Consider the following 12,895-nt stretch of genomic DNA (forward strand, 5'->3'; position numbering starts at 1 on the left):
GACCAAACACACTCCCCCCCTCAGCTCAGAAACTTTACACACTTATCTTATTGTTCATTAACGCCGGCTGCCAGCGCTGCGTATTCCCTGCATGCATCGTCAGAGCGATGGCAACTTTTCAAGAGACATATAAGATTTGTAGTGTTAAAATTCAAGTCATCAAACAACCAGAACACAACACAAACATGTCGACAAGATTAAGAACAAAAACAAGACACATCACATCAAAACAACAAAGCTGCCTCAGTTTTACAACAGTCAGTGCATTCATGAACACGGGGTTCAGCTTACAGGCTCATATTTAAGGTGACTTTACTTCATTGACCTCGTTAATTACATGTGGGATAAAACAAAAGAAGTCTTGTAGATCTTTTGTTTGTCAGAGGTTTTCTGTACTGTCGCCCCGAGAGGAGCAGCTCAAACTCAGTGCAGATCTTTAAAGATCATCTAGCTGCTGTCTCAACTTTAAATTACAATTTTACTGAAGTAGTTTACTGAGTGCCCGCACCAAACAGAGATATTATAAACAAGGCATCTATGTGTGTTGCCAGATAATTAAACAGTTAACAGTGTTCACAGTTTGGTGGCGCAGTATCACTGATGAGAGTGGGTCTGCTGGTTTACAATAAGTTGCTTTGTTTTTCCAACATTAACTTGGAAACTTGAGCAAAACAGTCTGATACAGCATCATTTACATGTAATTGTATAAATTAAATACATTTCAGTGTCATGTTTTTTATGTTAAGACAAAATGGAGCAAAAACCATTTTCAAAAGTAGCACCACGATAAAAATAAATAAACACAAATTAAATAGTACGTACCCTAATGTTGATCTAGGATATGAAAGCATAAATTCAGAGTACCACCCAGAAATAAAGAGCATTTTAAATGTTTCTTATCGTCGCCTCTCGTCAGTCAAAGTGTTAATGAAGCCAGTAAAGAGTGCAGAGCTGAAAAGAAAAGAAAGGAAGTAACTCTACTACTGTACTTTACATGTCCAGTGTGCAGGGTGTGAAGTGGAGTATAGTATTCACGAGCATGTTTTCATTAGTGTATAATCACCTGAAACTAAGAACTGTTGTTTTCTTATTGACAGCCATGTTTATGTGTCTGTTCGCCCAAATTACAAAAATCATGAACTCCACTTCTGCAGATATTCTGCACTGCTCAGTCTGCTTCATGATCTCAATTTAAAAAATGCCAGGGGTGCAAAGCGGTTGTTCAACAGTGTTGACTCTGATAAATGTTGACGGTTGAGCCTGGCACCGTTTGGATCCTTGTTGCCAGATCTTAGAGGACTGCTGATATTTTAAATGGCAGGGCTGCTGTTGGTTGAGGCTGCAGTAGACTGGTCATGGTGGCAGAGACCCGCAGAGAGGCTGATATTGTAAATGGCAGGGCTGCTGTGACGATCAATCAATCAATCAACTTTATTTATATGGCACTTTTCATACTGTACGGTAACACAAAGTGCCTCACAGAGGTTAAAAACAAAACAGAACAAAACAGAACAAAACAATACAAAACACCATGAAGACCACAAACCTCCCACCCCCACAAACATACATACAGATACACATTTACATACACACTCACACACATACACAGACATACGGACAGACATACACACCCACACACAAACATACACACACCCACACACATACACTAGCTGTTGCTAAGGAGACATGGCTGGGCACCGAAATCACAGGTGAGGAAGAAGCTACCTTTGGGGGCCGTGCACACCGAGAGGAATCATGGTCCATGACTGCAGGGGCGCCACCACATAGACCCCCCGAGCCCAGGCAGACAGGAGGCTCCACACCAAGGTGTAGAGCTCTCTAGCCACCCGGGCCAGGGCCATCCACGGGACAGCACCCCCATCGGTGGACCAGAAGCAACTCCCGGTGTGGTAGGCCCCCAGGAGGAAACACTGGAAGATCGAGGGGCTAAAACAGTAAAATAAGATAAAAGGTATAGGAGCTAAAACTGAGGGAATAAAACAATAGAATGTATAAAATAGACCATAAATAACGACTAAAACATTGAAATAAAACATTGAAGTAAAACAATAAAGTAATAAAACAGGATAGACTAAGCTAAAAATAAAAATATAATAATAATAATAATAATAATAATAATAAATAAATATGTAAATAAATAAATAATAATAAATAAGTATAGTAATAAATAATAATAAAAAATGTAAGAACTTAGAAAGAGTTAAATTAATTTAGTTAAAAGCCTGATTAAAAAGATGGGTCTTGAGCCTCTTTTTAAAAATGCATGTCGATGTTCTGTTGTTGGAGGATCTTCTCCTCTTTCCCGTGAAGCTTTGACTTGACCTCAGCCGCCTCTGTGGTCAGCTTGCTGTTTCTGTCACTCAGGAACTGTTGCTCTTCATCATCACTCACTGTACTGTGATCAGAGGACTGACTGGTCTTTCGCAATGTTTGTCTTTCTGCTGTGTAAAAACAAAAAGAATGCTGTTATTTCTCACATTAATGTCTGATGAAGCTGTTTTCGATCAAAAGTCAATGTTGACAGAGGGTTAGCTGGTAGCATGTTGCTGCCTGAAGTTATTGTCTCTGTTTCAGGCTGCGTTAGCTCAGAGTTTTAGAGACTGTACAACCTCGACAGCCTGAGCACTGGACATCGACTTAACGTAATGTTACATTACATCTGATAAATTGTTACAGAAAGCTGTGATTTGTATTTACGACAGTAAGTTCTACCTTTGAAGTTCTGGTCCTGAGAAACTGGATCATCCCTCCTGTTTGTGTAGACGTGGACCAGGGCTGGACCACGTCTCCACTCCACCGATAGTGTTGTCACATCCAGTGGGGGCTCCAGGTGGCATGGCAGGATGACGTCATCACCGACTAGTACTTTCACTGGTTGGTCTGAGCCAATCACATCAGACTGTCCTGGGGGAACAAGGTCATATTTAGACTTCCTGTTGAAGCATCAGTGAACACTTCGTTTCTCAACTAAATGATCCTAGCTGAGACATTATTTTACTTTTTATGAGTTCACAGTAAACAGGCCTAGATAAAACCAAGTTTCCATTCAAATGTAGTCGGATGGGCTCTGTTTCATGCATGTAGGAGTTTTAGAGTTTGTACAACCTTGACAGCCTGAGCATGAACGTTTACCTCAAGATATAACATTGTACTCAACATAACGTTACATTACATCTGATAAACAGAAAGCTGGGGTTTGATTTTACAACAGTGGTGTCCAAATTAAAAAAAGACAGACAGGGAAAATAAAGAGAGGAGAAATTTGTGACTTACTGATCTCTTTGTTCTTCAGAAATACAGCAAGAATAATAACAAGTGCAATCACAGCAATGGCAAGAATGATGACTATTAAAGTGGAGTGAAAACCTGAAAGAACAGAGAAACAAGTAAAGATTTGTTCTTCAAACACAGATCTGCTGTTCAGGATCAAAGTGTAAACTTGGAGTTGGTCCCACTGAACCCTGTCAGAGGTCATTTGGGTTCAGAGCTGCACATTCAGCTGATAATGAGCTGCAGGTTCATCACTGAGCTGAAATATCAATCATAGCACTTTTATATTAACGAAAAGCAAAAATCCTTTCAGAATTAGAACAAAATTAACTGCAGGGAATCGTCATTAACATTGTTTTGAGATGAGATTTAAATTGCTCCCCAGAGATTGTTCCCTGAGAAAGCCTGGTCACCACAAGTCTTCAAGTAATTTGAGTATTTTAATTTGACAATTTAATAATGAACTAATTCATCCTCAGACCACTCTGATGAAGGTAAAACTGCCTGAACAGAGTCAACACCGTCCAGCAGATGGTGCTCTAACACTACTGAGAGATTCCCCTGTTGAACGACACAGTGATGATATCTGTGTAAAGAAACACAGCACAGCTTTACTTACCACGGTCACTGGCTGGACGTGGCTCTGTGGATGAAAATGAAATACAATGTTAAACTGTGTGAAAACATCAGGGCCAACAAGAGTTTCTGTTACAAAACATACAAAAACATTTATCTGAAAGGTCCAGTGTGTAAGATTTAGTGTCAGAAAGAAGAAGAAAGACTTTAAACTATTTAATATTTTCTCTTATTTCATTTCAATGTGCTTCAGTTCATCTGTACTCACCAACAACAAGAGTAACGTAGCTTCTCTGCAGTTTGGGAACAGAGCAGGTGTAATTTCCTGCATCCTGTTCAGTGACGTTGGTCAGCTTTAGAGAAATGTTTCCTCTGCTCATCTCATCTTGGAAGAGAGAAGTTCTACCTTTGAAGTTCTGGTCCTGAGAAACTGGATCATCCCTCCTGTTTGTGTAGACGTGGACCAGGGCTGGACCACGTCTCCACTCCACCGATAGTGTTGTCACATCCAGTGGGGGCTCCAGGTGGCATGGCAGCATGACATCATCACCGACTAGTGCTTCAACTGGTCGGTCTGAGCCAATCACATCAGACTGTCCTGGGGGACAAAGGTCATATTTAGACTTCCTGTTGAAGCATCAGTGAACACTTTGTTCCTCAGTGATGATTAAAAATCAGGATATCTGAGTAACAGTGACCATTCAAGTTTCCATTCAAATGTAGTCGGAGGGCTTTCCTTCTTTTTGACTTACCAACAATAAGTTGCACATCAGTTTCCTTCTTCATCGCAGGCAGAGAGCACTTGTAGGTCCCAGCATCAGACAGTTTCACTTTAAATATTTTCATGGAGACGTTTCCACGCAGCAGTTCATCCATAAACAATCTCGTGCGTAAAAAATAAGATGGATTTTGTTTCTCAAACAGCAGTCGTCCATCTTGGTGAAAATGGACGTACTCTGGAATCAGATCAGGTCTGGTCCACACCACTGTCTCATCACTGGCACTGACTGCAGGTTCAAGGTGACATGGAAGAAGGACACCATCACCCACCAGGGCTACGATTGGCTGATGTGAACCAATCAGCAGAGGTTGAGCTGCAAGTAAAACTGAAAAACAAACAGGAGACAGGAGCACGTTATTATACATGTCATCAAATACAATGAATTCAGTTTGTCATTCTGAAAATCAGAAATCATTTAATAAAGCTGCGTTAAAGACTCAAAGGGTCAGACTGACTCACACTCATCAAACATAAGGCAGGAACCTGTTCGTGTAGTTTGAACAGTTCTGAGTTTCTCTTTCTATTTTTTATTTCATAGTTTTTCTCAGTCAGCATGTGACACTGTGACCAGACTGAGAATAAAATGTTATCATTGTGATGAATAACATCACAGCAAGAACTTGTTAGTTCAGGTGTGCGTGCAAGCCGGACAGGTAAAGTCGAAAAAGCGTTTTGGAATAACGCGTGTGTGAGTGTGTGGGCTGAGGAAAAAAAAACACAGTATCCTGATCACACACACTCAGTCAACAGAGATGGGTCAAACGGCAGAACGGTTCTCATTTGAAAAGCAGGAAACAGGTGCCAGAATAATAACGGTGACAACAGGCCGGGGAGACCTGCTGAACCGGCTTACCCTCCTTCCTCACTCTCTGGCTCCATCTTGTCTCCTTTCCGCCTTATCCGGGTTAACTGATGTACATCATCTTTCCTTCTGTTCAATCATTTTCAATTCAAAGATTTTGAGGATTCTCGAGGATTCAGGTTGAGAACGGTGCCTAAATGAGGCAGTGACCGAATGTAACTGAGTACACTCAAGTTTAGTCAAGTACAGTACTCAAGTACAAGTTTGAGTTACTTGTAATTTAAGAGTATTTGCATGTTCTACTACTTTATACTCCCACTGCATTGTGGAGGCAAATATTGTACATTTTTGTTCGTTTATTGGTTGGATGGTCGTTTGGTTTGTTTGCTAGTTGCTTGGTCTGTTTTCTGGTTGGTTGGTTGGTTGGTTGGTTGGTTGGAGCTTGTATATTTGATGAGGGTTATGGATATGGAAATGGCTGTAGATTATAATGACATGGTATAGATGTTTTATAGACTGAGACATTGCCTGAACCAAACTTTATTCTTTTGATTTGCCAAAAGAGATTATGTACAGTGTGTTATCCTAAAATGATGTTCGCAGTCAGCTGAGGAGGTGTAGCCCCCCAACTGTTTCAAAGCCCCAGCAACACAAAACTCAATATACTTAAGTAGGAGAATATTGTTCTCTGATTTGAAAATCTATTGTATTTATCCTTGGTATGAAGCTGGGACTACACACATTATGCATCATTTTCTGTATTACATTTCTGGAACATGCATCACATGTTTACGAGGAATGATTAAACATTGTCAGGTACATGTATGTAGTTCAGCAGTTGAAGAGGACATTAAAGTAAAAGAAATTCAGAGTTCAAATTTGTTTTTCTTGCCCCCAAAATATTCAAACTCATGACTTATCTTTTTATAATTGTTTCTTATTTCATGAAATTTGGTTGCTCAGTTGCATACACATATTTTTCATTTGACATGTTTTTTACGCATAAAGAAAAAACTTAGTGTATTACTTTTGCAGAATTAACAAGAAGGCCCTAATTATTACGCATTTGTCATGAAAAGCATTTAACTAAGTTTATAAAGCTTCTCCTAACTCAAAAAGTGATTTTTAAAGGCAATCACTCAAGATACATGTTAATGCCAGGTGGAAACAGGGACATTGAGTGTTAATAAAAGGTCTCAAACCCCCTAAATTGTGAATAAAACATACAATCTTGGGGCATTAGAAGCTACTGTACAACCCTGGTGTCATCTAATTTAGATGAATTCCAATAAGATATCAATGACATCAATAAAACCTGCAGATTGACATTTATTGTTGACTTAAATTCTCCTCTTTGCTTTGTACTCAACCTCTTTCAGATTCTGTTTGTTTTAAATACAATCTAAAACACTCAAAACGTGTGCAGCATTTTGTCAGCTGTTATCTCCTGTCTGATCAGGTCAGAGCAGGTGTGACGGACGTGTCTGATGAGAGGGGTGGTGCAGGTTGGATGTGTCAACTTTGAGGTAGTTTACTTTATTTTAAGTATCTCCATGTCAAGATTCTGACTCACACTCATCAAACATAAGGCAGGTTACTGTTCATGTAGTTCTGAGTTCTCAGTTTTTCCTCAGTCAGCATTTAAACACTCTGTGACCAGACCGTGACTAAATTGTTATCATTGTGATGACTGTAAACACAGCAGCAACTTGGTATTGATAGTAAACATATTGTTGGGTAAACAGGGGCTTACTGAAGAGGTAAGCCTCTGTTATGTTCTGCCTTCCTGTATTGCACAAAGAGAATTACAAAGATACAATACATTTTTAATATCCTATACAACATGTGTCAACGGACATCATGAAACTGCAGATCAGTTCCCCTAAAAAGAAATATATATTTCCAAATTGAGGGGCTTCCTGTCAAAATCAGACTCAGAAAAATTGATCCACGCATTTATAACAAGTAGAGTAGATTACTGTAATGGTTTATTCACTGGACTCCCAAAATCAAGTATTCAGAGGTTACAACTAATTCAAAATGCAGCTGCACGTATTCTCACTGGTACCAAGAAATATCAACACATCACACCTGTTCTTAAATCTTTGCACTGGTTACCTGTTAGGACAAGAATTGTGTGTGTGTGTGTGTGTGTGTGTGTGTGTGTGTGATTGTGTGAGTGGGTGCGCATGTGTGAGTCTAAGTGTGTATGTGCTGAAGATGACATATATGATTGTTTACTTGCACTCTTCTTGTTTTCTATTCGATTTTTAATTGATTTTTATAGAACTATGTACACCTGTTGTGAAGCACATTGAGTCTGCCTTGTGCATAAAATGCGCTTTATAAATAAAGCTGAATTGAATTGAATTAAACATCATTGTTGTACTGTCTGGCTGATGGCAACTTCCACCTTTTGCACAATGGATTTAGTTTCTTCCCTCTGGACAGAGTTTATTCACTGATCCTGAACTTGGCTGACAGTTGATGCAGAGCAGAACAGAAAATTCCTGTTTTTACAACACGGATAAAAAGAAATTCAAGTTTCTTCTCTCACAGAGAAGAAAACAGGCTCCTTTTAGCTTTAAAGCAACATTCATTAAAATTTACACTATGCCATTTTCAACACATTATTACAGGTCAAAATAAATGCTCAGAGTGAAGTGTTCAGCTACAGAAGAGCAGCAGTTAACTTCAGAATGAGCAACTGTCTGTGTGAGTAATAAAAACCTACCTGTAAGGTTCAGACAGGAGAACAGCAAAGCCAGCTCCATCATCCTCCACAGATAATGATACTTTGAATTATACAAAGTGGGTGGACAGGTTAACCCTGCTGTGCACAGGGGAGGAGTAACACGGAGAGGATTAACGGTTCAAAGCAGATCAGCTGACCTGTGAGATGAAGTTGAGTGTATAATGTTATTTTTTGGATTCACTTGTGTTTTCTATGAATATGATCCTGATGAGGGCTTCGTAACCTCAGTGCTTGTATTAATTATGTAAGGAAAATAGCAGAATCTTGTTATTAAATCATGTTGGGTCGTGCCAGCCAGGTGAATCTCTCCATCCACTCTTAATGAACATCCTTGCAGTGGAAAAAATATTTGCTCTCACATCCTAGAAGAAGGAATACAATACGATACATCCTGATGTGTGGTGTGTCAGTGTTTGAGTTTGGCAATACTCCTGCCACACAAGTGCATCTCTACCCAATGACGTGAAAATGAAATAAATCAATGCCAGAAACAAATTAATAGCTGCTTCAAAATAACTTGGAAATGCAATAATCATGATAAATAAAAAATCATCTTCATTAAATATATAATTAATTTGACTATGGAGGTTTCAATATCTACAGTAGGTTTCTGTGTTGTCGACTCCAGCCCATCAAAGTGTCCAGACTTCCCTGCTGAGCAGACGTGCAGCTACAGTTTGCATTTCCCTGTTCAATTCAAAATAATGCAAATATTATAACCAGGTCAGCGTCACTGGATGATCTGTTCATGTCACTGGGAGGATTCACTTGTTCTGCTGCCTCTCAGCTCAGTGCATCTGGACATAGAGCTCAGTGTCATATTAAAGAAAACAAAATGCAGTTTGAAAACACAAAATATTGTCACACTGAGTGCAGTTGCAGGTCTTGCTAAAGCAAAATCTTTAATACACACTTACTATTATAATATATTTTATAAAAATGAATGAAGAAGCCCAAATAGAAAACAGGTTTCTTCATTAACACTGGTTAATAATTATTTGGTTTGTTGTTGGAGCTCAGATCTCATTGATCTCATGTAACTCGGACACAGCCTGTCAGCAAGAGAGACTGTCGCTTTCATTTCATGCCCTGCAAGTAACTTTACCCTTCCTTTCCCATGTTTGCTCACCTGTTTTTTTTCAGTGTCCCATGACGTGACAGTGGCAACACTCTGATCAGTGAAACAAACATGCAGATGCTTTATCAGTCCGTATTTTCCCCCACAGTACCTCAAAATAGTATTTCAGTAAAGTACTTAGTTACTGTGCACCACTGTCATAATCTTTAAAAAGTCCTGTTCTGTCTCAAAGAAATAAAATCAAAGATTTCACCAACATGTCAGGATACACAGTGTTACTGGTTCAGGTCTGCTCCTGGTTATCAGATCATCTTCAGTCTGTTGAACACTTTTGTTTTCTGTTGTGTGTTTAAACTGTCACTTCTCTACACAGATACAGCAGCTGTGAGGTGACAAGTCTGGATAAAACATGTTGGATCTTGTTGAAGGGTTGAGTCTCAACAACCGAGCTGACGGTTCACTTTCACAACAGCCAGTGTTGTGAAAAGTACCTAAAAGTCATGATTGAGTAAAAGTAAAGATATCAAAAAGTGAAAAGCGACACATACAGATAGTACTCAAGTAAAAGTATTTGAAATTAAGTATCAAAGTAAATATACATGTTAATTGACTGATTGTTAGTCCGGCTGTTTTTCCTGTCAGATAATCATGTTTTTTTCCTGATGATCAGAGTCGGTGTGTTTTTTTATTTGAGTGTTGATAAATAAATTGATTAGTGTAGTGTGGTGTTAGAGTGTAATCTACAAAGTAACTAAAGTTATCAGATAAATATTGTGGAGTAAAAAGTACAATATTTGTCTCCAAAATATGGAGTGGAAGTACAAAGTAGCAGAAATAAAAAATACTGGAGTAAAGTACAACTGCCTCAAAACTTGAGGTACTTTATTAAATGTACTAAGTTACTGACTACAATCACCTTTCACAGCAGGTTTAATGTAACATAACTTTGTGTCAGTACAAACATCTTCACCTGTTACATTTTGCATTAAGTACAATTTGCTGATAAAACTTACACGTTTGCTCAAGTAAGGATAAATGCAATACTTCTACTTGTGATGGAGTATTTCCAGTGCTGTATTGCTATTTTTACTTCTCTGATCTGAATACTTCCTCCTCCACTACAGTTTCTCTGTGAATCAGTAGATAGTTTCTCTTTGTGTACAGCGCCACCATGAGGTCAAACAGGAGAACACATCACCTGCTGTCACTACTCCAACAGACCGAACAGTGGATAGACAAAGTAAAACTCTTACAAGCCTCAGATCTGTGCAGTGACTGAATAAACCTCTTGGAAACATTAATTAATAATTGCACATTAGAAAAAAAAAAAAACTTAATACAATTTTTGACAGTTTTACACCAGAGCACTGTTAAAAATAAAGTTGAGTGCTTAAACAAGTGAAAAGAAGACACAAATATTACACTGGAAATAGAAAAGTGTGCTGCTTCAGATAGATGGAGAAATACTTCATGAAGATTTGTTTAACTGCTCCGTTTACAGAAACTTCACGAGATAGACAAAAACATAAAACACAAGTGTTACATAAGTCAACATAACTTCACAATCAGCTTTAACTTCCTTTCTGCCTGTGTGGGTCGGTTGTGGTGAGATTATTTCTCAGAAGTGGAAACAAACATTGTGTCACTTCCAAACCCACAAACAGAGCAACAGTTCTCAATACTTAAAATAAACACAATTTAAACTGAAAATATTGCAAAATGACATAAAATCAGTAAAAAAAAAAATAATAATGTGATAACACTGCGAACAGGTAAGCAAGCAGGACTGTTCACTTTCACAAGCTTAATTTCATTCAATCAACTCGTGTTTTGCGGTGTGATTGTAAACTTGTGTAGTTTTGTTGAACAAATACTTAAGAGGTCAACAACACTGACCCTAAACGTCTTCAGTTTATTACAAACGGTCTCTGACTGGATCTCCTACATATAAAACCAACATTGTCTGTAACTCAGCTTGGCATCTATGTGTGTTCTCACATAATGAAACGGTTATGAGGCTCCACAAGTTGGTCGCACAGTATCAGTGATGAGAGTTGGTTTAAAATAAGTTGCTTTGTTTTTTTCAACATTAACTGGAAACTTGAGCAAAACAGTCTGATACAGCATCATTTATACATAATTGTATAACATTGTAACTTTCAAACATTTCAGTGTCATGTTTTTTATGTTATTTAAAATGAAATGGAGCAAAAACACCATTTTCTTAAGTGGCACAAAATAAAAATAAAACACAAATTAAATAGTACATACCGTAATGTTAATCTAGGATATGAAAGCATAAATTCAGAGTACCACCCAGAAATAATGAGCATTTTAAATGTTTCTTATCGTCGCCTCTCGTCAGTCAAAGTGTTAATGAAGCCAGTAAAGAGTGCAGAGCTGAAAAGAAAGAAAGTAACTCAACTACTGTACTTTACATGTCCAGTGTGCAGGGTGTGAAGTGGAGTATAATATTCACGAGCATGTTTTCATTATAATCACCTGAAACTAAGAACTGTTGTTTTCTTATTGACAGCCATGTTTAAGTGCGTCTGTTCGCCCAAATTACAAAAATCATGAACTCCACTTCTGCAGATATTCTTGTTTTTATATCCCAAACTGAGACTGTCACTGCTCAGTCTGCTTCGTGATCTCAGTTTAAAAATGCCAGGGGTGCAAAGCGGTTGTTCAACAGTGTTGACTCTGATAAATGTTGACGGTTAAGCCTGGCACCGTTTGGATCCTTGTTGCCAGATCTTAGAGGGCTGCTGATATTGTAAATGGCAGGGCTGCTGTGGATACGCCTCATGTTGATGTGTTGTTGGAGGATCTTCTCCTCTTTCTCATGAAGCTCTGACTTGACCTCAGCCGCCTCTGTGGTCAGCTTGCTGTTTCCCTGGTTGTCACTCAGGAACTGTTTCTCTTCATCATCACTCACTGTGCTGTGATCAGAGGACTGCTTGTCTTTCTCCTGTGTGAAAACAGAAAGACAGTGCTGTTATTTCTCACATTAATATCTGATGAAGCTGGTTTTGATCAAAAGCCAAGTCAGTCCATTTTGACAGAGGGTTAGCTGGTAGCATGTTGCTGCCTGAAGTTACTGTCTCTGTTTCAGGCTCTGTTAGCTCAGGGTTTGTACAACCTCAACAGTGAACGTTTACCTCAAGACATAAGACTGTACTTAACGTAACGTTACATTACATCTGATAAACTGTTACAGAAAGCTGGGAGTTGATTTTACAACAGTGGTGTCCAAATTAAAAAAAACTATATCAATCACTATATAATGCTGCTTTAAATGTTATCAGACGCAGTCGTGTTTCAAGACAGACAGGGAAAATAAAGAGAGGAGAAATTTGTGACTTACTGATCTCTTTGTTCTTCAGAAATACAGCAACAATAATAACAAGTGCAATCACAACAATGACGAGAATGACAACTATTAAAGTGGAGTGAAAACCTGAAAGAACAGAGAAACAAGTCAAGATGTGTTCTTCACTTTGGGCTTCAAAGAAAACATCCATCCATTTTTCAAACACAAAGTGTAAACTTGGAGTTGGTCCCACTGAACCCTGTCAGAGGTCATCTGGGTTCAGAGCTGCACATTCAGCT

The sequence above is a fragment of the Pagrus pagrus genome (assembly GCF_965226575.1).
Source record: "Pagrus pagrus genome assembly, chromosome: 22".
NCBI classification, from domain to species: Eukaryota; Metazoa; Chordata; class Actinopteri; order Spariformes; family Sparidae; genus Pagrus; species Pagrus pagrus.